The following is a 23,789-nucleotide window of genomic DNA, read 5'->3' as shown; positions in this document are numbered from 1 at the left end:
GAAGGAACCTGGGTACCTGAGAACTTCGTGGAACAAAACGGCCATTCCAGCCCTGGACTGCCTCTGTCTAGAATTCTACATAAAACAGAAAAAAACTACCTTAAGACAAATTATTTTAGGTTTCTATTATTGGCAGTTGCTCTTAATCCTAACTAATACAGAAAACAATGTTAACAGCATCTACTAAAATGTTTTTTTTTTAAATCATTGACTCAGCAAGACCAGTGCTCAGAATCAGCCCACAGCTGACTAAATATGAGAATCATCTGAAGAGTTTTTAAAAAATACCAAAGCCTGGATCCTATTCCCAGAGATCCTGATTTAAAAACTTGTCTCAATGGAACCTGAGCATCAGTATTTTCTTAAGCCTAAGAGGTGGACTGAGAACCACTGTCCTAGAAAAACAAACACACCAGTGTTTATATATATGTGTAATGATATTTACAGCAATACTCTCTGTAATACTAAAAAACTGGAGGCAACATAAATGTCCATAATGGAGAACTGGTTAATAAACATGTTAAGGTATATCCATACAGTAAAATGTTATACAGCTATTAAAAAGACAAAGGAAAATAGATTGTTAAGTGAAAAAAAAATAGGTTCAGTGTTAAAAGCCTAGTATATGCATAGAAAAAGATCTGGACAAACATACATTAACCTGTTAACAGTACTTATCTCTAACTGTTCCCTTTGCCTAGAACTACCCAGCTTCTATTGGCTGCCCTCCCTGGACCCTGAGCCCCTTTTCTCTTCAGCCCAGGGGTGGCAGTGGTTTCCTGCTGTTGCTACTCTCTGGGTCACATCTCTGTGCTCCTGACTCTCAGCAATACCACTGCCTGTTATCACCAATTCCGTGAATTAAATGTTCTCTGTTGTAAATACTTCAAGTGGCTTTGGTGTACCTCGTTGGACTTCAAAATATGTGTTGTTTCTTACAAATTACTTTATCCAACGGAAGCAGAAAATGCACATACTTTAAAACAACTAAATATTTGACATTTACTAGGTTACCACATCCCTTACCAGGGTAAATGACAAGCAAAGGAAAAGGCAGGGACCTGGTTCCTGCTGTCAGTTTCTGACAGTTTAAAGCACATGGATTGCAACACAGAAATCTCCATCACCTGCTTATAAATGCTACTAGTAGGAAAAGGTTAGATTCAACTATGCTTAGAAACTAATACAAATAGAAAAGATCAGTAAGAAGAGCAAAGGAGAGAAGCAAGGACAGTGGCAAAATTGCACAAAACCGGCTAAATCTAAAACCCTGACTTTTTAAAATGGCATTTTAAAGCATGTCTATATTTAACTACACAGAATGATGTTTCACAGTTTAAACCTTTATCCTAAAATAGTTTAGGACAGACATCCTTTAAAATTCAAATGAATGGAACACTTTAACAAATAAAAACTTAAGATTTGATATGCCATTATCTTATTTTATCTAGAATGAAATGCCACCCTCTAATTTTTATTCTTTTCTAGTATGACATATAAAAATGAAAACAGAAGATTAGGAAAAACCCACCATTATGTATAATTTACATCAACTATTTTAGAGTGCACTCCTCTTAGAGAGTAGGAAATTTTGTATTGTTTCATTTGTCAAAAAATATATTTCATTTCTGTTTATTAAGATTACAGGAAAAGCTTTAAGATTCAACCACCGAAACACACACTGGCCTGTGATGTGCTGAGTCTATCGTTTAACTTATATAGCTAATTTTCATAAAAATTCTCAATTAATTTATAGCATTTTTAGAGAACCTTATAGCAAAGAAATCAATCAAGTTCAATAGTTCTTTTTACTCCAAATACTTTTGAGGCCTTTGTTCTGGATTAAAGTAGTCAAATGCTTAATATACTCAAAAAGTAGATATCAACCAGCTGTTGATTTTTTAACATCACATGTAATTACCACAAAAAGTGGTAATAATGAATTGTAAAATCCTCTCCTCATTGCCTTCAATGTTAATATATCCAAGTCATGGGAGACGCAAATATATTTGGTCTCAGTGCTCAAATACTTCGGAAGTTCATGGCACTGTAGTTACAGTTACTGCTGTTGTTTGTTTACTATTCCAAATGCTGTGTTCCTGACATTCTATCACCATTTCACCAAAATACTGAGACTTAACTGAAACTTTTTATAAATGTATTGAAATACAAATTAGTTTTCTTAATTGCCCCCAATTCTTAAATGTTCCCATTATCACACTTTGACTGTAAAAAAAAAAAAGGTACTGAAACATCATAGAGATAAAAAGTAGCAATCAAGCACATCTTTCCCCACCTAAAAACACTGAAATTGCAGCTCCAATTTGGAATGTAAACTTAGAATTCTGCCTACCCAAAGGTGCCAAAGTATCAATCTAAAACCGCCAGTACTTTTGAAAAAGGAAACAGATCAACAAGACAGAGTGTAAGAGAAACAAAGAAAAGATACACTGTAAAATGTTTAAAACTTGATATTTCAATAACCTGAACTAACCTTAACATTTTCTAGGAATTAGTCATCAATGAAATTACTGAATACTCAATAAAATGCACATCCACTTCTTATTTTGTATCTTTTTAAACCATAAAAGTAATGCTTTTTTAAGAACTCAAATAATACAGAAATAGTGATGTCGGCCCGCACACACAATCCTCTCTCCGACCCTTCTCCTCCTTGCCTCCCCAAATAGTCCATCCACGTTCTCAGAGTTTAACAATTCCATAAGATGCATTTAAAGATTTAAATACAGAGTCTTTTGGATTACATTCTAGCCACATCTTACATTACGGCCAGAAAATCAAGTCAATTACCCTTTCGATGGGTATTGCATCAACTTCAGAAACCACTGACTATCATTATACAAACTACAATTGTGTTTTCTGGGATTAGCAGTCTGCAGTTTTATAACCATTAATTTCATCTGCAATGAAGGCAGATTCTGATTCTTAGTAGAATCTATATAATTAGTATTAAAATTTAAATTTAAAACCTAAACAAGAAAAATTCTACCAGACACTTAAAACACTGAAAATTAGTTGATTTATTTACTAAAGTTAAAAAAAAAAGCAAAGATCCTCACAAAACCCTCCTGTAATCATGTGTGTTGCTTGCCTGACACATGTTATCAGCATTTGTAGACAAAAAGCTACACAGCTAAACCGATACAGCACAACAGGCCTCTTCTTGAGGGGATCTTGAAGATACTAGAAAAATAAAGCCATTCTGAGGTTAAAGGCGATTTGTCATCTCATCTACGGGAAGCTGCCAGCTCATTTTGAGATGTCTTAAAAATGTCCGCCAACACGAACTTCTTCCATCTTTCCCTTCTCTAACGTATCACAATTTAATTTCATAAAATAAAAACCAAAGGCAATCCTGCAAACCCTTTTCTGAGATGAGCATTTGATCTCCAGTGATACAAATATGCTGTCAACTCTGTGATGTTTTAATCTTGAAGGAAAACTCTGGTGGGCAGCAGCTGCTTGATTTCCCCCAGCTCTTTATTCACAGGAGGTGAACTGTACATCACGGGTGCTTTCAAAGGAAAAAACCTAGAGATCAAAGCTTTACCTCTCCTTCTTACGGGGATTTAACTCATTCGTTATTCTTAAAGAGACTCTGTAACTTCTAGGCTTTCCAGAAACTGATGAAACAGTCTGTTTTCTTAACTTCTTTATTTATTGTTACAGCATTGCAAGAACATGAAAACATAAACATAAAAACAAGTTACATACTTGTTACATACAGTTTCTCATAAAGATAGCTGTATAAATGGTAGACTCGGTAACATTAACGAAGCTAAATATCATTGGGCAAAACGGGGATATAATGGAATTTGAAAATTTGAACAAATAAATACATGATGGAACCCAACTATGAAACCAAACTCAACTCTGGCAAGTTCAAAGCCAAACATGATTTAGAACACTGTAAAGTGACAAGAGGTATTAACAAATGTTTTAATTGCCATGGGGGAGTGTATGGGGAAGGTGGAGAGAATTTGAGAGGAAGCTTTTTAGTATGGGAAAGCAAAGGGCAAGGCAAGGGAATACACAGCAGTTATGACAGAAATTAACTGAGCTCAATCAGTGAGGTCTTCAAGCCCATTTGGTGGGAGACTCAAAAATCGATTTGGAAATCCCTCAGGGAGAATTACACATTTTCGTATTCTGTAAGGAATACTGTTGGCTAGTCATTTCACTCAGAATATTTTTTCGTTAAAAATGAAAACTAAGCAAACAAATCTAAACTTAGCTTATTGTGACAGAATACGCAACAACAGCTCTACAGCAACAATTCTCACACCATACAATCCACCCATTTAGAGTGCACGAATCTATGGTTTTTAGTGTAGTCACAGAGGTGTGTAACCATCACAACAATCAATTTTAGAGCATTTTCAGCAACCCAGAAAGAAACCCCATGCCTATTAGCGGTCACTCCCCACTGTCCCGAACTTCCTTAGCCCTAAGCAGTACCAATCTCTCTACAGAATCAGACAATATGTGATCTTTGTGACTGATTTACTTAGCACACAGTTTTCGAGGCTCATCCACATTACAGCAGGCATCAGCACTTCACTCCTTTTTATTGCCAAATCATATACTATTGTAGGGACACACAGCAGTTTCCCCCGTCTTGTCCACAGTTTTGCTTTCCTCAGTTTCAACTACCTGTGGTCAACCACAGTCCGAAAATATTAAATGGAAAATTCCAGAAATAATTCATAAGTTTTAAAGGGTGCACTCCTTTGAGTAGTGTGATGAAATCTCGCACCACCCCATCCCACCCCTTGGATCATCCCCTTTGTCCAGTGTATCCCACCTGTTAGTCATTTGGTAGCCATCTTGGTTATCAAGTCAACTGTCATAATACCACAGCGCTTGTGTTCAAGCAACCCTTCCTTTACTCAGTAATGGCTCCAAGTGCAAGGTAGTGATGTTGGCAATTCGGATGTTCTCTTACTGTGCCTAATTTGTAAGTTAAACTTTATCATAGGTATGTATATAGGAAAAAACATAGTATATAGGGTTCAGTATATCCATGGTTTCAGGCATCCACTGGAGGTCTTAGAACATATCCCCTGAGGCTTAAGGGGGAACTACTGTATCAATTTTTATTTGTCCATTCAGCAGTTGATGGACATATGGGTTATTTACTTTTAAACTACTATAAATAATGCTGTTATGGACATTTGTGTACAAGTTTCTGTGTGTTTTCATTTCTCTTGGATATATACCTAGAAGTGAAATTGCTGGGTCCTATGGTAACTCTGTGTTGAACCTACTGAAGAACTGCCAGACGTTTTCCAAAGTGGCTGAACCATTTTACATTCCTACCAGCAGTGTATGAAGTTCCAATTTCTTCACATCCTCATCAACACCTGTTTTTATCTGCTTTTCCTATTGTAGCCATCCTAGTGGGTATGACGTGGCATCTTACTGTGATTTTGATTTGCACTGGGTCAAAGCTAATGATGATAAGTTTCTTTTCATGTTCTTATTGGTCATTCATATATCCTCTTTCTATTCAAATCATTTAAACTGGGCTTTTTATTGAGCTATAAGAGTTGTTTATATATTCTGGGCATTAGATCCTTATCAGATATATGATTTGCAAATACACCCTCCCATTCTATGACCTGCCTTTTTACTTTGTTGATGATGTCTTTGGAAGTATACAAGTGTTTAACTTTGATGAAGTCGAATTTGTTTCTTTGGTTGCTTGTGCTTTTGGTGTCATATTTAAGAACCATCACCAAATCCGCGGTCATGAAGATTTACTCCTATTTTTGTTCCCTAGGGGTTTTATGGTTGTAGCCCTTACATTTGGATCCAATCTATTTTGAGTTAATTTTTGTATATCATGTGAAATAGGGAATCAATTTCATTCTTTTGTATGTGGATATCCAGTTGACCCAGGACCATTTGTTGAAAAGATTATGCTTTCGTCCACTCAACTGTCTTCGGTATCATTTTTGAAAATCAATTGACCATAATATGAGCTTCTTACTGGACTCCCAATTCTAGTCCACTAATACATATGTCTATCTATATACCAGAATCACATAGTCTTTAACTCTGTTCTTCTTTTTAAGGATTGTTTTGGCTATTCTGGGTTCCTTTACTTTTTTTTTTTTTTTTTTTTTTGCGGTACGTGGGCCTCTCACTGTTGTGGCCTCTCCCGTTGCGGAGCACAGGCTCCGGACGCGCAGGCTCAGCGGCCATGGCTCACGGGCCCAGCCGCTCCGCGGCATGTGGGATCTTCCCGGACCGGGGCACGACCCCGTGTCCCCTGGATCGGCAGGCGAACTCTCAACCACTGCGCCACCAGGGAAGCCCTGGGTTCCTTTAATTTTCATGTGACTTTTAGGATCAACAATCAATTTCTACAAAGAAGCCAGCTGCTATTTTAATAGGGATTGCATTTAATCTGTAGGTCAATTTGAAGACTTAATATTAAGTCTTCTGATCCATGAACATGGAATTTTCCCCCCCATTTATTTAGGTCTTCTGTAATTTCTTTCAACAGTGCTTTGTATTTTACAGAATATAAAATTTTCACTGCTCTGCTAAATTTGTTCCTAACAATTCTATTCTTTTTGATGTTATTATAAATAAAATTGTTTACTTAATTTCATTTTTAGATGGTTTATTGCAAGTATACAGAAATAAAACTGAGTTTTGTGTGTTGATCTTTTATCCAGTAACCTTGCTGAATTCACTTATTAGTTCCGATAGTTTTTTAGTACAGTCTTTAGGATTCTCTATATACAAGATCATGTCATCTGCAAATAAAGATGGTTTTATGTCTTCCTTTCCAATCTGGATGCCTTTTATTTCATTTTCTTGCCTAACTGTCCTGGTGGAAATATCTTTTTAAAGGGAAAAAACTACATAATGTTGTCAAACTCGTGATATGATGGTAATTAAAAAAACCTCTTGACTCCCAGAAATCATAATATCAAACTAATTCATCAAGATGATTCTTATCAGAAAGAACTCCAGATTAGTTCTGACGTTATGGCATCAAAGCCCTGTAAAAAGGTCACCAGAGGAAAACAGGATAATGCCAGACTCATCGTCTACAGCGTGCAAAAACCACACCAACTTCACCTCCTGCCTCAGCTCACTGCCGTGAGGACTCTACTCCGATACTGGTTACTGGTTACCTAAGTAAAATGCTAATAGCAAACCCCTCCTGATGATGAATAAGAGTTGTATTCTTTCAAATTTCTACTCTATGTGTTTTGATCCTTAAATACTTCCTTTTTCACCACCAATGTTTACCCTAATAAAGGCTACACTTAAAAACTTGTAACAATATAATAAATGTAAATTGAAACACGTAAAACTTACCATTACAGAGTTTCTCAAAGACAAAGGAAGCTGGTTTGTGCAGCTGCTGATGTGTGTAGGGGCTGGGGCCAAAGAGGCAGTCTTCGAGTCCAGAGCCGCCTAAGCCCTTCCTGGCTTGTGTGGTCAAGAGATTATTTACATACAGAGGAACTGATCATATAAATAAATATACCGAGAAAAATGGGAGCTGGATTTCTCTGCCAGAGAAGGGCTAGAAAGGGAGAAGACTAGAATAAGTTCTGCTGTGTTGGATCAGAATTGGAGGTACAGGTGAAAACTCATGGTGTTTATACACTGTATCAACATACAAATACACAAGAAGATATAAGTGCGTGAGTGCATTTCCTAGATCTGTCTGTTGAGAGGGCTTGGAAGCAATGAAACCCCAGTAGCAATGAGCATACTTATTGCCCAGATCTTGTTTGCTAAATATTACTCTCCACAAAAAGGAACTAGAGCTCCTTGGAGAAGTGCCTGAATGCAGAGCTGGGTCAGGGAAAGTACAAGGTGAGCCTGGAATACTTTGTGCCAGAAAGCAAATGCTCAAAAAATGTTGGAGATGCATCAAAAGAATACAGGAGTCACCTTGAAAAGGACCCTGCTGGCCAAGTCTGAGACAATTTGAGCATTCAAAACAAATAATGAGAGTAATCAATTATATAATACATTGACCAAAATGTTAGGATTTCATGAGTCCACACTGACATAAATAAGCAAACGGAGAAGGGATGGCTCTTTCTTGTAGTAGAATACCAACTAAGAAAAGTAGAAGGAATGACTGAATGAGAAAAATCATTTGCCAGCTATCTCAGTAATAAATGATCCAAATAAGAATCATCAATGAAAGTAAAAATTAATAGGTATGTTTGATAAAGGTATTTACATTGTCCCAAAGTATCTCCCTACAAAATATTTACTTACTAACATATACAAAATACTTATTAACTTTACAGCAGTGACACCTGCATATCTCACTTTACGAAGTGAGTCCCCAGCAGTCAGATGAATCGACAGCGTGTGCCCCTCCTCAGATGTCGCAGTAAGAACTCAGCATCACTTCCAGGGTATTCTTGCCAAAACTACATAACCTGAATCTAGTTATGAAGTAACATTTGATGAACACAAATTAAGGGATTTTCAACAAAGTAACTGGACTGTATTCTTCAAAAATGTCAAGGTAATGAAAAACCTGGAGTGCGCTAAGGAACTGTTCCAGGGAAAAGGGGGCTAAAGAGACATGACAATAAATGCAACACATGATCCCAACCTGAACTCTGGATCAGAAAGAAAAGAAGGTAAAAGGAAAGTAGGTTTGTAAGTATGTGTGTGTGGTTTTGTGTCATAAAGGACATCACTGGAAAAATCTGTGGCATATGAATAGGGTCTGTGGATTAGATGGTAGTAATATATCAATGCTACCTTCCTGGCTTTGATGGCTGTACTCTGATTATGTACAAAAGTGTTCCAGTTTTCAGGCAGTACACACTGAAATATTTAAGGATAATAGCTCAATATATCTACAACTTACCCTCAAATGGTTGAGGAAAAAAATACAGAGCAAAAGGGATGAAATGATAAGGCAAATGTGGAAATACATTAACAACTGGGGAATCTGGCTGAAGAATATGAACAAGTTCTTTGTATTAGTCTTACAATTTTTCTGTAAATTTGAAATTATTTCAAATAAAAAAATTAACAAATGCTAAACTATGTTCTTCAGCGTCCCATCTTCCCTCCTATTTGTGTGTGTGTGTTTGGAACCCAAGCATTACATTTGTACTTTCTTCAATTGTTAAATTTTGTTCTGACATATTCTCATCACTCCAGCCTACTGAGGTATTTTCATATTGTTTCTTTTCTTCTGGCAAGTTAGAGATCCTTACCAGCTTCAGAGTACCTGTAAATTTAGCTATCAAGGTAAGAATAAAAATCTTAAGTAGAGTTCTGAAAAGAGGGAAAAGCAAAAGGTAATACTGTAAGTCAATACATGAATAGCTAATAATTTTTTTTTAGTTATCAAATACATTGAATCAGTTCATTTTAGGATCAATGATGTTCACTTGGTTTGACAAATTAGCTTTTTCTAAATCAATACCTTTAAATTCCACCATATTTGATAGCTCATGAAAGGTATTACCATAATGGTAATGATGTTGCTGGTCACAAAGTCAAATTCCCAAATACAACAAAAGTTAGCTATAATACTAATTTCCAAAGAGTGAATCTGGTATTGGGTTGATTTTGATTCCTTCCAAGGGAATTAAGCTAGAGACTTCTAAAAGTACCTTCAAGCAGCAAAGACTTTTGAAAATTTCCTGGGGAAATTTTCAAATCCTCATAAAATACAAGTTGAAATTACAGTAGTTACCATAGGGGCAAACACAAATTCACTTTTCTTTGCCAAAGGTCTCGATCCAGAAACCTGTCCTCTTCCTCATTCTTGGTCTCAGCTCCATCTGCATACTGAGTCATCCCTCAGTATCCACGGGGGATTGGTTCCAGGACCCCCAGCAGGTACCAAAATCCGAGGATGCTCATATTCCTTATATAAAGTGTTGTAGCATTTGCACACAACCTATGCAATCCTCCTGTGTACCTCGAATCACCTCTAGATCGTTTATAATACCTAATACAGTGTAAGTGCTACAAAAATAGCTGCCGGCAAGTGGCGAATTCAAGTTTTGCTTTTCGCAACTTTCTGGAATTTTTCTCTCTACTAGTTCCTTTCCACTAACTTTCACAAAAGCTGAAGACTCTGCTATCTGGCACAAATAAAACTCTCTGTGACCCCTATCTTTTCTTCCAGTTACCTTACTCTTTCTCTCCTTTAAAGAGCATTTATATTAACAGCCATTTCCTCACCTCCCCACTCACTCCACAGGCTATTTCAATGTGTATCTTGGTCCAATCACCTTCATTCTATTCACTAAGGTCAAAGGGTCTCCCTGACATTGAACACGAAAAAAACATTGCAGTCTTTACCACCCTCAGCAAAGTATAAACTCAGAGGACCACTTCCTCCTCTTTGAAATCCACTCTGCCTTCCACTTTCCTGACACCATTTATCCTGGTTATTCTCTTACCACCAGGGCAATTCTTTACTTGACTGTTAAATGTTGGGAGTTAGTGTTCTGTTCTAGGTTGTTCTTTCTTCTTGCTCTACATTTTCTCCCTCAGAAATTTCATCCATGTCTGTGGATTCAATTACCATTTTTAAGTCTGACCTCCAAATCCTCAGGTCCAGCCAAAATTTTTCCTCAGGAGACTTGATAATACTACGTGTGGCTAAGGGCAAATGCACGTTATCTTGATCAGAGCAATCCTACTTCTAGGAGTCCATTCTACATAAATATCAGTATGTGTGCAAAAAGATGTATAAACTCTGTTGTAGCATTATTTGTAATTTAAATTAAAAAATTTAAAACTTAAATGTCCATCAATGGGGGGGGGGGTTATTATCAATAACACATATCATAGTATGCAACCATTAAAAAGGAATGGGTAAACATACTTAGACCATATAACCCAGCAATTGTGCTTCCTGGTATTTGACCAAAGGAGCTGAAAACTTATGTCTACACAAAAACCTGCAAATAAATGTTTATAGCAGCTTTATTCATTAATTGCAAAATGTGGAAGCAAATGTGTGCCAAGATTTCCTTCAGTAGGTGAATGGATAAACAAATTGTGGTCCGTCCATACAATGGACTATCATTCAGTGATGAAAGGAATGAATTATCAAGAAAAGAAAAGACATGGAGGAAACTTAAATGCATATTACTAAGTGAAAGAAGGCAATCTGAAAAGGCTACAGACTGTATGAGATTCCACTACTATATGACAACCTGGAAAAGGCAAAACCATGGAGACAGTAAAGAGATCAGTGGTTGCCAAGGGATTGGGAGGGGAGGGATAGATGAATGAGGGAGCACAGGGGATTTTTAGGGCAATGAAACAATTCTGTAAAATAACGTAATGGTAGGCACATGTTGTTATACATTCGTCAAAATCCATAAAATGTACACCACAAAGACTGAACCCTAACGTAAACTATGCACTTTTGTTAATAATAATGGATCAATGTTGGCTTATCATTTATAACAAGGTATCATACTAATGCAAGATGTTAATAATAGGGGAAACTGGGAGTGGGGGATTGGAGAGCATATAGGAACTCTGTACTTTAGACTCCATTTTTCTATAGACCTAAAACTGCTTTTAAAAAAAAGTCTATTAATAAAAAAGTAAGAAAAATTTAAGATATTAACAATAGGGGAAACTGCAGACTCTCAAAGAAAACACATTAAATACAGTAAGCTAAATTCTAGTGCAGTGGTTCTCAACCTTGGTTGCACGTTAGAATCACTTGGGAAGCTTTAAGAAATTCTGATACTCAGGATACACTGTGGGATCATCAGTATCTGGAAGTGGGGCCTACAGATAATGATGAAGAATTCCCTCATCATACAATCAGATATAGATGACACCTTAAAAAAATCAGTGTATGAATATAAGGGTGCATTAACAATTTCTTGCCACTTGGCTTTAAAAATAGTGCTCAGGACAGAGGATTACTTTAAAAAACAAACAAAACACCCACAAGGATGTAGCAGTAAAAATCCTATACAGCCACATTCATATGGCCATTTTTCATTTCTGCTCCCATTAAAAGCTTCAGAATGGAGACAGTGACACTCAGGTGTGCCTTAATAATAGTGCAAACAAGCACAGAGAAAACGAACCTCAGTTGTCATCTTATATCTTAGTACAAGAATGTTTTGATTCACTATTTTTGTATTAGAAGATAGCAGATTTCTATTTAATTTTATTTGTTATATGATAAAGTGAATCTGTGGAGACTAAAAAGCTAATATATTAACAATAGATGAGAAAAAGAGAGAGAAATTAATGGTCCCTTAAAAGTACATTTAAGAACATCGAAACCTCAGGAGTAACGGACTGTCACAGTGGTATTAAAATGGAGCAGGACCCTATGGTCCTTGCCTCCCCATGTCCTCGGCCTGCCTTTTGTCTGTGGAAAAATTTTAGCCAAAGAATAAGTTTAATCAGACAAGTGAGAAACTGCAGAAACAAAGGAAAACAGTCAAAGGAGACCAAATAATAATAGTTTAGTCATTAAGCATAGTCAAGGACCTTTAGTTCCTCCTCAAGGGCTACAGGTAACATTCTGAGCCACATCCTGCGAGCTGTCTAATAGATACTGAAACCCCCGCCAGGTGGAAGAAGTGAACTACATGGTGACCAGACTGTAGCCATGACATAAGCTGCCACAATTCCGAGAACTGGCCTCTAAGAAATGGAAACAAACCGACCCTGGAACTGAAGATTAACTGTACCTAAAACAATCGAGATGACGCTGGTCAGACCACCGACGACCAATTTCAAGATGACTGTCAGAGCTGGCTGTGCTGTTTCTGCATGCAGCCCCCTCCCTGTCTATAGAAGCTCTTGCCCCCTGATTGTCGGGGGAGGGGGAGTCGGCCTTTGGACAGGCGTCCGCCCTCGCCCTCGCCCTCGCCCTCGCCCTCCCCCACCCCCTGTTGACAGCATCCAAAGTAAAGCAAACTTTCCCTTCCACAAACCTGGCCTCTTTATTGGCTTTTGAGCGGTGAGCAGCTGGATCCCACTTTCGGTTAAAGTTTCATCTATCAGAACTGTGCTTATTGTCACAGATCTACTCTTTTAAAACTTGATTTTCTTTTCTGAATTTTTAAACCTAAAACTGGTTGCTATAACCACTCTGAAAGTTAATATAGGAAGGAATAGTAGAGTGATTAAAAAAAAGCCCTTTATAAAACTTGGATCAGATTTTATCAGGTTCAATTTTTACCAGGCAATAAAGTTACAGATTTTTCTCAATCATCCATTTACCACACATTAACTAACTGTAACATGTTTAATATTTTTCAAGACACAGTCAGAAACGCACAGCTAAAACAAACGTGATAGTTTAAACAATTCCTAACTAGTAAAAAATCGTTCTTTGGACTTTTTAAAAGTTAAATAAAAGACAAGAGGGCTTCCACTTGCAGGAAGATGAAACAGACCTACTTTTCCCTATTGTCCCACTAAGTACAACTGAAAACGCTTGGCATCATATATAAAACATAAGAAGACACTGAAAGGTGAGAGAAGGTGAGAGCCCAGTAGGGTCTCTGAGACCCTAGGAAGGACACGGTGGTGAGCTCCCTGTGTTTTCTTATTGCCCTTTTATTCCAGATGGCATACTGGAAAAGCTGGAAACTTAAAACACCAACATACAGACCAAAAACATAAAAGTACCATGAAAAGCCTTCTCAATCTAACCAAAGGACCAGGAAAGGGACAGCCTAGCAAGAAAGGAAACTTTTAGATAATAACCTCAAAAAACACAAAACTGCCACAACTTACCCAACACGGAATAGATAATGTAAATAACCCTATAATTAGCGAAGAAATTGAATTTGCAATTAATCACTGAAGAAGAAATATCCAGACCCAGATGGTTTCACTGGAGAACTTTACCAAACAATTAAAGAAGAATTAACACCAACTTTATCAATCTCGTTCAGAAAGTAAAAAAGGAGTGAACCCAAACAGACAAAGGCAATACAAAAAAGAAAACTACAAACTAGTATCCCTTACGAATATGCATGCAAAAATCCTTTCCAAAATGTTGGCAAACAGAATTTAGCAGTTGGGTTTATCCCAGGGATGCCAGGCTGATTCAGTATTCGAAAACCGTCAATATAATCTACTACAGAGAAGAAAAATTACATGATGACATCAACTGATGCAGAAAATACACTTGACAAATTCAACAGCCATGCATGATAAAAACTCTCAGGACACTAGGAATATAGGGGACCTTCCTCAACTTGATTAAGAGTGAATACTTTCCCCTCTAATATTAGGCAGGGATGCCTGCTCTCACAATTTTTATTCAAAATAGCTCTGGACATTCCAGCCAATGCAATAAGGCAAGAAAAGGAACTAAAAGGCATACAGATTGGAAAAGAAGAAATTAAACTGTTTTTACTTGCATATGATGTAATAGTCTATGCAGAAAATCTCAAGGACTCTATAAAACAAGAGCTGTAAGTAAGTTCAGCAAAGACACAGGATACAAGATCAACATGCAAAAATATACTGTAATGCAAATCACATATCTGATAAGGGATTAATATCCAGAATATATAGAGAAGTCTTAAAAGTCAACAACCAAAAACCCAGTTTACGATTTAAAAACAGGCAAAGGACTTGATAGACATTTCTCCAAAGAAGAGAAATAGATATATACACAAAAGGATTGAAATCAGGGACTTAAACAGATACTTGTATACCCATGTTCATAGCAGCATTATTCACAGCTAACAGAAGGTGGAAGCAACCCAAATATCTATTGACAGATGAAAGGATAAACAAAATATGGTATATACACATGGAAGAATATTATTCAATCTTAAAAAGGAATGAAATTTGGACACATACTACAATGGGGAATAACCTTTGAAGGCATTATGCTAAGTGAAATAAGCCAGTCACAGAAAGGACAAATACTGTTTGAGAGCCCTCATATGAGGTACTTAAGGGCAGTCAAATTCATAGAGACCAAAATTAGAATCATGGTTGCCAGGAGCTGGGGGAGGGAAGAATGGGGAGTTATTGTTTAAGGGGCACAGTTTCAGTATAGGATAATGAAAAAGTTCTGGAGATGAAAGGGGTGATGGTTGTGCAACAATGTGAATGTATTAAGTGCCATTAAACTGTATACTTAAAAATGGCTAAAATGGTAAATGTTATCCTCTGTATATCTTACAATTGAAATAAATAATTCATTTTAAAAGATCAACTGTATTTCAATATACTAACAATAAACACATGGAAACTAAAATAAAAACCACCACACCACTTATAACTGCTTTTAAAAAAACACTTAGGTGTAAGTCTAATTCTTTAATAGGTATGTACAGGACTTGCATGCTGAAAACTATAAAATGCTCATGAAAGAAATCAGAGATGATCTAAATAAGTGGAGAGATAAACCATCTTCATGGATTATAAGACTTACAGTGAAGATATCAATTCTTCTCAAACTGATATATAGATTTAACAAAATTCCTATCAAAATCCCTACAAGTATTTTTATAGATATAGACAAGATTATTCTAAAATTTATATGGAAAGGCAAAGGAACTAGAAGAGCTAAAACCATTCTGAAAAAGAATAAAGTTGCAGAAGAATCACTCTATCCAATTTCTAAGCCCTGTTATATAGCTACAGCAATCAAGACTGTATAGTGTTGGCAAAGGGTAGACATATGGATGTGTAGAACAGAATAGAGAATCCAGAAATAGCCCCACACAAGTATGGCCAACCAATTTTTGACTAAAAAAAATCAATTAAACGGAGGAAGAACCTTTTCAATAGTGGTGGAATACTTGCATATCCATAGGCAAGAAATTAAATCTTGACCTATACTTCACATCTTATACAAAAATTAACTCAAAATGGATCATAGATTTAAATGTTACATGTAAAAATATAAAACTTTTAGAAGATATTTGAGACCTAGGGCTTAGTGAAGAGTTCTTAGACATAACACCAAAAGCATGACACATAAAAAAGTGATAAACTGGACTGCATTAAAATTAAAACTTTTGCTCTGTGAAAGACCCTGTTAAAGGGATGAAAAGACAAGTTGGTAAGGACTTGTATCTAGAATATATAAAGAACTCTGGTAACTCAACAACATAAAAGCAAACAATCCATTTAGAAAATGCACAAAAGACAGGAGGATACGTTTCACCGAAGGGAATGTTTGGATGGTAAATAAGCACATGAAAAGGTGTTCAACATCATTAGCCATAAGGGAAACACAAAATAAGACTACAGTGAGATACCGTTACCCATCTATTAGAACAGCTAAATTTAAAAATAGTAACAAAACCAGATGCTGGCAAGAATGTGAAGAAACTGTATCTTTTAGACTTTGTTAGTGGTAATATAAAATGGTGCAGCCACTTTGGAAATGCCTGGCATTTAGTTTGGTAACTAAATGGAAAACAGTTTGGCAGCTTCTTAAAAACATACAACTTACCATACAACTCAGCAATTATACTCCTAGGCATTTATCCAGAGAAACAAAAACTGAAGTCTAGACAAAAACCTGTATAACAAATGTTTATAGTAGGTTTTTTTGGTAACAGTCCTAAATTGGAGACAACCCTGATGTCCTTCAATAGGCAAATGGTTAAACAAACCGTGGTATACATCTATTATCCACACCATGGAACACTGCGCTGCAATAAGAAGGAATGGACTGTTTGATACATTAAGAAAGAAACACCACCACCACCCCCCCCTCGCCCCCAGAGAGAAAGGGAGAGCGCGCACTCACAAAGGCAACAGAGTAAAATACCCAGGATGTTCTCATTGTGCCAAGTCTTCATAGTGTAGTTATTTTAGCAGAAAAGTCCCTAATAACCTCTGAGATTAGTGGTCAAAGGTAGTATTTCAAGATTTTACTGATTTTCATAAGCCAAAGCAAAACTGTAGCACCTTATGTACAAATTTAAAATATTCCAGGTTTCATTATGTATCATGTTGTTTAAGACTGTCTGCTTTTGAACCTAAAGACCAATTACTTCTTTGTGGTTTAAAATTCAAACAATGCTATAAAATAAATACTTTGATCAATAAAGCCAAATTTTAATAATAAGTCTGATCTGACTTAATAACTCACTGTGCTTGATTTTTTAATAATTTATTATTCAAGATGAGTGGGGGATTTATAAGATACTTCCTTAACTGAAAAAAAAAAAATCTTATCAGGACCTTTCATTTATCCACTGCAATTAAGAGCAATCTTAAAATGAGACTTTACACATTCATTTCAGAGTATCTTTTCAATGAATGAACAAATGAATAAATGTTTAAATTTTCTGACACATAAAAACACCCAAACCTTTAAGGCAAACGTAGATATCTCAAGAACAGCACTTATCTAGGTTAGGCTTACCAAAAAAATTTTAATAAAAGGAATATTTAACATGAGCAAAATGATACCAAGGCTGTCAGAAAAAAAAGCCAACAGACAAAACAAAACATCAAATTAGATCCCTCAAAAACCTTCACAAAAGGTTAAGTAAAGCCAAGTTACACACAGCCATCTCTTCTCCCCACTGTAAATAGTGATTCTCTGAACGCCAAAATAATGATGGCCTGCTGGGTTAGGTTATGAACCATGTTTAATACAAACACAGGTATACTTACCTAGGAAGCAAGGTTACAGGGAGCTCTTCTCCCAGCCCCAGATTCACCAGCCATAATCCAGCTTATCTAGGATTCTAAAGCTTTTCTTATTCAAGACGTAACATGTTTCAGGGTTTTATTTTAATGCCAAACAACAGTAGGAGTACAAAGGCCAATGAACAGAGTTAATGGCGACAGTACAAGTTTCCAAAATCTTTTATGCAAACAAATTAGAGAAAACATAACCCATATGTCCTCTGTAAAAAATGCGAAGACTTTACAGTTTCATTCATTTCTAACTGTTCTCACAATTTAGAGACCAAAATGCAACGAGCAATAAGCACCACATGTGAAAACAATCAGCAAGAAGGAACGCACACGCAGCGTCACTTTATTCTTCTGTCAACTTCGCTTGGGAAAACGCAGTTACAAATGTCAGCAATTTGTTCCTGTAAGCCATCTTAATGTCACCTTAGCTGCTTCTCCTTAATTATGACCACTTAAAAATGGTGCTTCTCCCCCCAGCTTCATTAAGGCATATTTGACAAATAAAAATTGCATATACAGTTGCCCTTGAACAAAGTGGGGGTTAGGGGTACTGACCCTCTACATAAAAGTCCAAGTGTAATTTATAGCCACCACCCCCCCATATACGTGGTTCCTCTGTATCCGCGTTTCCGTATCCTCGGATTCAACTAACCCTGGAGAGTGCAGTACTGAAGTATTTACTACTGAAAAAAAATCCGCGCGTAAGTAGACACACCCAGTTCAAACCCGCGTTGTTCAAGGGTCAACTGTACTAAGGTGTACAACGTGAGGTTTCAACATATGTGTACGTCGTGTAAGGCACCCCACGATCAAGCCACTTAACACATCCACCAAAAACGGTGCTTTTTAATGCAGGAAAAAACCACCTTTTATTTATAGGAACAATATTCTAGTTCCTCGTTATCAGTTTATATGTGGACAGCCTTCCCAACCTGACAGTAAACTCCTCAAGGGTGGGAACTGAATCAGCACCCAGACACCACCTGCCCTGAACTATGGCGATACACAGACGTATGAGGCGCAGTGCCGCGTAGACGACAAGTAAGCACCTGGGGTTCCCGGTGCTGATCCTCATCTCACACCCTTCAGAGACGAGCAACAGAGACCTATCTTCAGAGCAGCTCCCCGCCTTTTATCAATTCTCATGTTCATTAGTACCACATGTTTATTACTCAATGTCTGAATTCTCAAATTAAATCATTCTTGGATTATTCTCCATTTTTGAATGTGTAATAAATGTTAAAATTAATCAGGTCACAATGGCTTTAAATTGTGCTGTGCTGATCCATTTCTAGAACAAGAATGGTACCTGAAATCTTCATAAAACTCCTGTTAATTAACCGCAATAAAACATAAGGAAATGATGCTAATGCAAACAACCTGTCAAAAATGCCCCTGGCTTATTTGGAATGAAAGGCTCTGTCTCATGCCTCATGCCTCACATCCTGGACTAGTCTATGTCGCTTCTCCAGAGAGGCCGAGAATTCCAGAAACAAAGACACTGTGCAGAGGACACCCATGCTCCGGATCTTTCAGTAACTGGCAAAGCTTAACCGATGATTTGTATGAAGAGAGGAGTTTGGGCCCAAACCCAAGAGTGAATCACAGCCAAAGTCAACTGCTTGACCAGAATTTACAGATACTTTTCAGACCGCCACGAGCTACAAACTGCTTTGCTGCTGCTCAAAAGCCCCGTTGGTTACTGGTCCCCAGTTCAATGCCCATAATCACCTGAGTGGTTTTTTTTTTTTTTTTTTGCGCTACGCGGGCCTCTCACTGTTGTGGCCTCTCCTGTTGTGGAGCACAGGCTCCAGACGCGCAGGCCCAGCGGCCACGGCTCACGGGCCCAGCCGCTCCGCGGCATGTGGGATCCTCCCGGACTGGGGCACGAACCCGCGTCCCCTGCATCGGCAGGCGGACTCTCAACCACTGGGCCACCAGGGAAGCCCCACCTGAGTGTTTTAATTCTATTATCTCCGGATACTAGATGGGAACATGCAACGTACTTCCACAAAGCAAACTCCCCCTCTCCAAGGTGATAAACATGAAGTACGACACTGAATAAGCTTTGCCACGTGTCTTCTGGTATATTATCGTCTTGCTCAGAGGAAAAATGTTTTCTTTTAACTTCCTCTAGCTACCCAGGTTTTGGTGTTTTTGCTTTAACCTTTATTAGACCCTCCCAACCGTTTCTGGGGCTCCCAGTCCAGTTCCATGCACCTCCAGAGCTTCTGCTGTGCTTTCACTAGTTCCCATCTGCTAGGATGGAATCCATTTGTTGTTACCTGCTGAGTCAAATGTCCCCAAATGACCTAACGCTCTAGGTTTTCGTTTTCATTTCATTACGTTGCACTGAAAATGCCTACTTTGAAGCAAAATGTTTTAACAATGAAAAGGTGGAGGGGGTGCTATATATAATAAGAACATTAAAACTCCTTTCTTGTCATTAAATAAGCAAGCTAACCAGCAGCCAAAGTCAGTTACGGCAAAATTTTACCATCAATGTAGAAAACCTCTGGACGGCAGGAGCATGAGAAGAAACGCCGTTTTGTTTCAGGCCACTCCTGGGCCCCTTTCCTGTGTCCCCCTCAGCTCTGACAGATTCTGACACAGACACAGATTCTGACAAGACATGAACTCTTGTCTTCACGTTGCTCAGCTACACACACAGTCACCAGTCCCTAAAAGTTGAGACTTTCTAAAGTAAATTCTAGTTTCTTAAAGTTTAAAATAAATCTTTAAGAACTCTTCCTATAATCCAAGTACTTCTTCATAAGTCTTAAATCAGTTTCAGATTTAAATAGTTATAAAAGAAACAGCTGCAGTTTGTAGTTTAAAGACAGGACTATCTCTCAAAACAAACTCTAGCACCAGTGGCAAATTCAAAAAGTACAAATAAACTAAATGGTCCCTTCTGCTTTTACTTGCCTTCTTGAATGCAGTTTAAGTGCTTTAAGGAAACATTTTCAAAAATCCTAATTTTTAAAATGACAATATAACATGGTGACTAACTGCATTGCAAAGAGCCTTTGTATTATCAAAGGATTCATAAAATGGATATAACAATAGGGTGTTTTTTTAAAGAGATATTAAAAATATAATTCAATTTATAATCACTAGACTTTTTCTGAAAACATTATTCATTATTTTAAAGGACAAGGATATTGCAAATTTAGTAAACTAGCTCAAACATAACTTATTTACATTTAGTCAGTATATCAGAGTATCTAATCCTTTCTTTCCCTCCCCATACCCTCTAACTTATTAACCTGGAAAAATTTTCTTTGGTTTTATTCAGAGCGTGGAGGAATTACCTGGCATTACTTTAAAATGAAGATCAAAGCTCCCATAAGAGCAATAATTTGCTTTGGATTGATAAGGCTGGGACAGATGGCAGGTGAGAAAAATGCTGATGAGAAAGTTTAACCAGCACAAGTGTTATTTCACAGCTCTTTGAAGCACTTTCATTACATTCTCTCATAAGCATTGTCACACTTCACAACCTACTCTTCGGAAGAGAGAGACTTTCTTCTTTAAGAAGGGAACTTAACTTAGATCTAATTGTGAGATTAGAACTCAGAGTTCTGGACATTAAGGCTCAGACTACCGCATTAAATGACTCTGCTGTGGTCTGCGAAGACATTAACTATGCAACTTGACACAGTGAGCTAAAAAGGAATTGAGAGAAGAAAACACAAACTGTCTTTATTTAAATTTTCCCTAGCATATTCAAATGTTTATTTAGAGTAAAATATTTTTTAAAAACCATCTTTGACTGTGTAATAAAATCATCATGTGTAGTATTTCAGTCCAGAGTTTGTCCAAGGAGTCAAGCCTATAAGGTCACATCTTTCTCAAAAGGCAGACGCGTCTGGAGAATCCAGACATTTGGTAAACAAAGACTGTTACATTACAAATAAAAGAAAAGTGAAGAGTTATTTTAAAAATAAGGCATATGACTGTGTAGCTTGCTAAAACATATGTGATAAACAATGATATTATTGTGTGATACCACAGAATAGAATTTTGTTTAGTTCCGCACAGTTTTCAGTTAATAATCTTTGGAATACTTGATCAATAAAATTACAAAATTAGACCCCAGTAAAATATAAAAATATTAAAATATTGACCAAGATTAACAGGAGACTCCTCTATAAGAATGTAAAAATCTGTGCTACAGTCCTAAGTCTAAATCTACTGTAACAGAGGAGAGGAGGGAAAAAAACAACCTGTCACCCATCAATAAACAAGTGACATTTCTTACCCAAAGCTCATGTATGTGTATACACCTAAGAATAAAACACAAAATGAAAACCATGAGAAAAATTGATATCTTAGTTATTGATATCACTAGAATTAAGAAACAGAGAAGAGGCCTGTTAGCAACAGACAAGGAAAGCCCAGAGAGGTACAGCTACAATTAAATAAAAATGGCTTTAAACTTGTACTATTTTCTTTTTCCCTTGCCTATATAGTCCTTGCCTAGGGCCAAAGCTTTCCTCAGTCTTTTAATGAGTGAGCCCATTATTTCTAACACTTGAATTTCACCATACAGACTCCAAACATCTGATCTGGAAGCCCTCCGCTGAAGCTGTGCAGGGCTGTAACTGGGCCCTCAAATACGGCCTATCAGGACAGTAACTCGCTTGTGTTGGCACATTCCCTGGTCCAACCTCGGCTTTTAGGGCAATGGGCTGGATGTACCCGATATGTACAGACAATATCCACCACTAAGCAGAGGCCTCCCGTTAACTACAACCGTGAGATGTCTAGTTAGTCATTTATACAGGTCTTTCCAGTGACAGGAACATTCTAATACGTGCTCCCCATCCTGACCCCTTTCTGACTCTAACCAGCTGTTTGCCTCATGAATACTGATTTAGGGGGAAGAGCAAGAGAGGAGGCGTTGTGAGGATGAAGGAAGATGATACATGACAAGCATTTAGCACAGTGCTTGGACCAGGAAATATTAACCATACCAGTCATTGCTTACCACTACTACTTCTACCAAAAACAGAAGAAGCAGAAAAGCTGGAGTGACAATCCAGGCCCCCTCATCTCTTAGTTCTCCCAGACTAGTGTTTTTCAGAGTGTGGGTGGTATTTATGGTTAGGAAATCAATGTAATCGACTGTGAACAGCATTTCTTTTTTTTTTTTTTCCGGTACGCGGGCCTCTCACTGTGGTGGCCTCTCCCGTTGCGGAGCACAGGCTCCGGACGCGCAGGCTCAGCAGCCATGGCTCATGGGCCCAGCCACTCCGCGGCATGTGGGATCTTCCCGGACCAGGGCACGAACCCGTGTCCCCTGCACCGGTAGGCGGACTCTCAACCACTGCGCCACCAGGGAAGCCCTGAACAGCATTTCTTAAAAAAAAAAAAAAAAAAAACTACAACAAATTCAAAAACACTAGAGTGCATTATTTGAGTAACGGTGAGTATTGTTCAGCATATTTTTGTTTCAGCTGTGTGTGTGTGTGTGTGTGTGTGTGTGAGCACGTGCGTGTACACAGGTATTCCAGGAAATGTGTATTATGTCACAATGTAAAGTGCATTTCTAGCAGTGGCCTAGAGTGGAGAGTTCACTATCTGAAACTACTTGGCTTCACCTAAAACTAAAACTGAAATTTTAATCTTCTGGGGACTTCCATGGTGGTGCAGTGGTTAAGAATCCACTTGCCAATGCAGGGGACACGGGTCCCTGGTCCGGGAAGATCCCACATGCCACGGAGCAAATTAGCCCATGCTCCACAACTACTGAGCCTGCGCTCTACATGCCATGAGCCGCAACTACTGATCCCGCGCACCACAACTACTGGAGCCCGTGCGCCTAGAGCCTGTGCTCCGCAACAAGAGAAGCCACCGCAATGAGAAGCCCGCGCACTGCAACCAGAGAAAGCCCACGCCCAGCAACGAAGACCCAATGCTGCCAAAAATAAATAAATTTTAAAAATAATAAATTTATTTTTAAAAATTTTTAATCTTCTGATAGCAACAGTGAGGAAGAGGGACAGTGGCGCCTCCCAACACCTCTACTGGATGTCTTCTAACACCTTTAAGTCAACAGGTCCAAAGCAGAACTTACTATTCTTTTTCTTCTCCAAAAAATCTGCTCCTCTTCCACGTTCCTC

The 23,789-nt window shown here is 37.8% G+C and overlaps 1 protein-coding gene across 12 annotated transcripts in view; it reads right to left on the bottom strand.

The window, feature by feature from the left end:
• ATE1 (arginyltransferase 1) overlaps positions 1–23,789 on the bottom strand; it is a 225,460-nt gene that overhangs the window by 73,021 nt on the left and 128,650 nt on the right. Inside the window, exon 13 of one of the 12 annotated variants that reach the window (XR_012326870.1) lies at positions 7,360–7,570. The exons of 10 other annotated variants lie outside the window; for them this stretch is intronic. The gene's annotated coding sequence lies outside the window, so the exon portion shown is untranslated. Of the gene's footprint in view, positions 1–16; positions 76–7,359; positions 7,571–23,789 lie in introns of all 12 variants that reach the window. One more of the 12 variants, XR_002177332.3, reaches the window with a different exon arrangement.

This window comes from Tursiops truncatus, chromosome 16 (genome assembly GCF_011762595.2).
Source record: "Tursiops truncatus isolate mTurTru1 chromosome 16, mTurTru1.mat.Y, whole genome shotgun sequence".
Taxonomy (NCBI): domain Eukaryota; kingdom Metazoa; phylum Chordata; class Mammalia; order Artiodactyla; family Delphinidae; genus Tursiops; species Tursiops truncatus.
This window is presented reverse-complemented; position numbering and strand designations above follow the sequence as displayed.